The sequence below is a fragment of the Lolium perenne genome, chromosome 5, assembly GCF_019359855.2.
Source record: "Lolium perenne isolate Kyuss_39 chromosome 5, Kyuss_2.0, whole genome shotgun sequence".
In the NCBI taxonomy this organism is placed as follows: Eukaryota; Viridiplantae; Streptophyta; class Magnoliopsida; order Poales; family Poaceae; genus Lolium; species Lolium perenne.
In genome coordinates, this window is record NC_067248.2 from 106,626,673 (window position 1) to 106,633,123 (window position 6,451).

The window sequence follows — 6,451 nt, forward strand, 5'->3', positions numbered from 1 at the left end:
GAAGAGGAAACGAAGTGGGGCCACGAGGCGGCCAGACACCAGGGCGGCGCGGCCTGGGCCTGGGCCGCGCCGGCCTATTGTGTCGCCACCTCGTGACGCCCTTTGACCTACCCTTCCGCCTACTTAAAGCCTCCATCGCGAAACCCCATGTACCGAGAGCCACGATACGGAAAACATTACTGAGAGGCCGTCGCCGCCAATCCCATCTCGGGGGATTCAGGAGATCGCCTCCGGCACCCTGCCGGAGAGGGGAATCATCACCGGAGGGGCTCTATATCATCATGCCCGCCTCCGGATTGATGCGTGAGTAGTTCATCCTTGGACTATGAGTCCATAGCAGTAGCTAGATGGTTGTCTTCTCCGCTTGTGCTTTCATTGTATTAGATCTTGTGAGCTGCCTAACATGATCAAGATCATCTATTTGTAATGCTACATGTTGTGTTTGGCGAGATCCGATGAATAGAGAATACTATGTTAAGTTGACTATCAATCTATCATATATGTGTTGTTTATGTTCTTGCATGCTCTCCGTTGCTAGTAGAGGCTCTGGCCAAGTTGATACTTGTAACTCCAAGAGGGGGTAATTATGCTCGATAGTGGGTTCATGCCTCCATTAAATCTGGGACAAAGGATGAAAGTTCTAAGGTGGTGGTGGAGCTGTTGCTACTAGGGATCCACCATCGACGCTGTGTCTAAGGATATTTGTGTTGATTACAGTACGCACCATACTTAATGCAATTATCTGTTGTTAACAACTTAATACCGGCAGGGGGTCGGATGATAACCGGAAGGTGGATTATTTAGGCATAGATGCATGCTGGATAGCGGTCTATGTACTTTGTCGTAATGCCCTGATTAAATCACATAGTAATCATCGTTGATATGTATTGAATCTTTATTTGTCAATTGCTCGCCTATAATTTGTTCACCCAGCATGTTAGTTATATTATTGGAGTGACACCACTAGTGAACTGTGGACCCCGGTCCATTCTTTTACATCTGAATACATTCTACTGCTTTTACTGTTCTTTGCAAACAAACACCATCTTTCACTCGATACGCTTAATCCTTTGTTTTCAGCAAGCCGATGAGATTGACAACCTCACTGTTACGTTGGGGCAAAGTACTTTGATTGTGTTGTGCAGGTTCCACGTTGGCGCCGGTTTCACTGGTGTTGCGCCGCACTACATTCCTCCACCAACAACCTTCACGTGCTTCTTGGCTCCTACTGGTTCGATAACCTTGGTTTCTTTCTGAGGGAAAACTTGCTGTTGTGCGCATCATACCTTCCTCTTGGGGTTCCCAACGGACGTGTACATCTACGCGCATCAAGCTCTTTTTTTGGCGCCGTTGCCGGGGAGATCAAGACACGCTGCAAGGGGAGTCTCCACTTCCAATCTCTTTACTTTGTTTTTGTCTTGCTTTATTTTATTTACTACTTTGTTTGCTGCACTTAAACAAAACACACAAAAATTAGTTGCTAGCTTTACTTTATTTACTGCCTTGTTCTCTATATCAAAAACACACAAAAAAAATTAGTTACTTGTCTTTACTTTATTTGCCTAGTTTACTTTATTACTGTTATAATGAGTAATCCTGAAGTTGAAGTTCGTTCTTTTAAGCAACAAGGTGGAGAAAGTTTTAAAGATGCTTGGTACAGAATTAGTAATGCTCATCATAGGTGCATTAAGAAACACTCCACTACTATCCTTCTTAGGAACTTTTATGTTGGTTTATCTAGTTGGAATAGGTATGTTCTTGATACTCTTTCGGGAGGTAATTTCCTAGGTACTCCTGCTTTAGAAGCTAGCTGCATCCTTGAGAGTCTAGTTGGAATACCACCTGTTAATGAAGTTAAAATTGAAATCTCTCTTGAGGATGTTATGAAAAAATTGGAAACCATAGAGAAAAAATTTCCAAGGGTTGAAACTAAATTGGGAATGCTACTTGATAAAACTAATGAACTTGATAAATCCTTAGGAGGAATTGATGAAAGAATTAGTGTCCTAGGAACTTGTGTTGTCCAGGATAATCAAACCAATAGGATTGATGAACTTGAAAAAGCTATGGGAACCTTGGGTTCAACCTTTTCTTCTCTCAAGTATAAGGAGAAAGCTTATGTGGGTAAAGAGCAAAAATTCATGTATGCCTCTAAAGTGCCTAAACAAAAGAATTATTATAGGCCTAAAATTGCTAAAACCCCCAGCACCACCATAGAAAATTTAGATAATGAAGCACCTAAAGTACCCTCTGCAACAAGTTGTGTTTTCAAGAAAAATAATGATGTTGATGCTTCATCTCTTGATGTTACTTGATTTGCACTTTCTGCGCCTAGCTGAAAGGCGTTAAAGAAAAGCACTTCTTGGGAGATAACCCATGTGTTTATTTTACTACAGCAATTTTTGTTTTGTTGAGTCTTGGAAGTTGTTTACTACTGTAGCAACCTTTCCTTATCATGTTTTTGTGCCAACTAAAGTTTCTATGCTAAAGTTGATGTTATATTTGGGATCGCTGCGCAGAAACAGCATTGCTGTCTGTCACGAATTCTGGCGTCAGTCTCTGTAAAAAATTCGAAAAAAATCTGCAAATTTACGAGCGTGATCCTCAGATATGTACGCAACTTTCATTAGTTTTGAGTTTTTCCATTTGAGCAAGTTAAGTGCCCAGTCCAGATGCATCTTTACGGACTGTTCTATTTTTGACAGATTCTGTCTTTTATTTCGCATTGCCGCTTTTGCTATGTTGAATGAGTTTCTTTGTTCCATTAACTTTCAGAAGCTTTGTGCAATGTCCAAAAGTGTTAAGAATGATTGTGTCACCTCTGAATGTGTGAATTTGTGGTTATGCACTAACCCTCTAATGAGTTTGCTTAAAGTTTGTGTGAAGGAAGTTTTCAAGGGTCAAGAGAAGAGGATGATATACTATGATCAAGAAGAGTGAAAGGTCTAAGCTTGGGGATGCCCCGGTGGTTCATCCCTGCATATTTTAAGACGACTCAAGCATCTAAGCTTGGGGATGCCCAAGGCATCCCCTTCTTCATCGACAACATTATCAGGTCACTTCTAGTGAAACTATATTTTTATTCCGTCACATTCTTATGTTCTTTACTTGGAGCGTCGGTTTGTTTTTATTTTTGTTTTTGTTTTGAATAAAGTTGGATCCTGCCATTCTTATATTGGAGATATTACGCTCTGCTTTTTCTTATGGAACACTTGTGTTCTTAATTGTGCTTTAATGTTCATGGCGAAGTCTAAATTGCTTCGTTAAATTGCTATTTGGTTGGAATTGGAAAGTGCTGCATATGGTTTGGCAATTTGGCAATTGTTTGAGCTCTCATAGATCATGTTTAAGCTCTTGCATCATGTAGTTTAATCTATTAATGAAGAACTACCGTAGAGCTTGTTTAATTTGGTTTGCATGATTGGTCTCTCTAAGTTTAGATATTTTAGGGTAAAGTGTTTGAACAACAAGGAAGACAGTGTAGAGCCTTATAATGCTTGCAATATATTCTTGTGTGAGTTTTGTTGTACCTGTTCACACTTGTGTTTGCTTCAAACAACCTTGCTAGCCCAAACCTTGTACTGAGAGGAAATGCTTCTCGTGCATCCAAACACCTTGAGCCAAAATCCATGCCATTTGTGTCCACCATATCTACCTACTATGTGGTATTTTTCTGCCATTCCAAAGTAAATTACTTGAGTGCTACCTTTAAATTTCATTCCTCTACCTTTACAATATATAGCTCATGGGACAAATAGCTTAAAAACTATTGTGGTGATGAATATGTAGTTATGTGTCTTAATTCTTATAAGTTGCTTGTTGAGCGGTAACCATGTTTTCTGGGGACGCCATCAACTTTATCTTTGTTGGATATCATGTGAGATGCTATGCATGTTCGTCTTGTCTGAAGTAGTGGACTTCACGATCAAATGGTTTGAGTATGCATATGTTAGAGAAGAACATTGGGCCGCTAACTAAAGCCATGTATCATGGTGGAAGTTTCAGTTTGGACATACAACCTCAATCTCTTATGAGAATATTAACTATTGTTGAATGCTTAAGCATTAAAAGAGGAGTCCATTATCTGTTGTCTATGTTGTCCCGGTATGGATGTCTAAGTTGAGAATAATCAAAAGCGAGAAATCCAATGCGTGCTTTCTCCTTAGACCTTTGTACAGGCGGCATAGAGGTACCCCTTTGTGACACTTGGTTGAAGCATATGTTATGCGATGAGAATCCGTGTTTCCGAGATAGTAGGACAAGGTGCGAGCACTATTAGTACTCTATGCATGAGACATGCAACTTGTAGGAAGTATTATGCATAGCACATATGAATTATTACTACCGTTGACAAAAATGTTTCTATGTTTTCAAAACAAAAGCTCTAGCACAAAAATAGTAATCAATGCTTCCCTCTGCGAAGGGCCAATCTTTTACTTTATGTTGAGTCAGTTTACCCATTCCCTTCTATCTTAGAAGCAAACACTTGTGTTAACTGTGAGCATTGATTCTTACATGTTTACTTATTGCACCTGTTATATTACTCTATGTTGACAAATATCCATGAGATATACATGTTACAAGTTGAAAGCAATTGCTGAAACTTAATCATCCTTTGTGTTGCTTCAATGCATTCTACTATGAATTTATTGCTTATGAGTTATCTCTTATGCAAGTCTTATTGATACTTGTCTTGAAAGTACTATTCATGAAAAGTTTTGCTATATGATTCATTTGTTTAGTCATTATCTTTGTTAGCAATTTTTTGTTCAGATCACTCCGTTCATCTCATATGCTTTACAATAATGTTGATCAAGATTATGTTGGTAGCATGTCACTTCAGAAATTATTTGTGTTATCGTTTACCTACTCGAGGACGAGTAGGAACTAAGCTTGGGGATGCTTGATACGTCGCAAACGTATCTATAATTTCTTATGTTCCATGCTACTTTTATTACAATACTTGAATGTTTTATACATACTTTACAGCATTATTATACATTTTCCGGCACTAACCTATTAACAAGATGCCGAAGTGCCAGTTGCTGTTTTTCTGTTGTTTTTGGTTTCAGAAATCCTAGTAAGGAAATATTCTCGGAATTGGACGAAATCAACGCCCAGGGTCCAATTTTTGCACGAAGCTTCCAGAACACCGAAGAGGAAACGAAGTGGGGCCACGAGGCGGCCAGACACCAGGGCGGCGCGGCCTGGGCCTGGGCCACGCCGGCCTGTTGTGTCGCCACCTCGTGACGCCCTTTGACCTACCCTTCCGCCTACTTAAAGCCTCCGTCGCGAAACCCCCTGTACCGAGAGCCACGATACGGAAAACATTACTGAGAGGCCGCCGCCGCCAATCCCATCTCGGGGGATTCAGGAGATCGCCTCCGGCACCCTGCCGGAGAGGGGAATCATCACCGGAGGGGCTCTACATCATCATGCCCGCCTCCGGATTGATGCGTGAGTAGTTCATCCTTGGACTATGGGTCCATAGCAGTAGCTAGATGGTTGTCTTCTCCGCTTGTGCTTTCATTGTATTAGATCTTGTGAGCTGCCTAACATGATCAAGATCATCTATTTGTAATGCTACATGTTGTGTTTGGTGAGATCCGATGAATAGAGAATACTATGTTAAGTTGATTATCAATCTATCATATATGTGTTGTTTATGTTCTTGCATGCTCTCCGTTGCTAGTAGAGGCTCTGGCCAAGTTGATACTTGTAACTCCAAGAGGGGGTAATTATGCTCGATAGTGGGTTCATGCATCCATTAAATCTGGACGATGTGAGAAAGTTCTAAGGTTGTGGATGTGCTGTTGCTACTAGGGATAAAACATTGATGCTTTGTCTAAGGATATTTGTGTTGATTACATTACGCACCATACTTAATGCAATTATCTGTTGTTTACAACTTAATACCGGAAGGGGTTCGGATGATAACCTGAAGGTGGATTATTTAGGCATAGATGCATGCTGGATAGCGGTCTATGTACTTTGTCGTAATGCCCTGATTAAATCACATAGTAATCATCGTTGATATGTATTGAATCTTTATTTGTCAATTGCTCGCCTGTAATTTGTTCACCCAGCATGTTAGTTATATTATTGGAGAGACACCACTAGTGAACTGTGGACCCCGGTCCATTCTTTTACATCTGAATACATTCTACTGCTTTTACTGTTCTTTGCAAACAAACACCATCTTCCACTCGATACGCTTAATCCTTTGTTTTCAGCAAGCCGGTGAGATTGACAACCTCACTGTTACGTTGGGGCAAAGTACTTTGATTGTGTTGTGCAGGTTCCACGTTGGCGCCGGTTTCACTGGTGTTGCGCCGCACTACATTCCTCCACCAACAACCTTCACGTGCTTCTTGGCTCCTACTGGTTCGATAACCTTGGTTTCTTTCTGAGGGAAAACTTGCTATTGTGCGTATCATACCTTCCTCTTGGG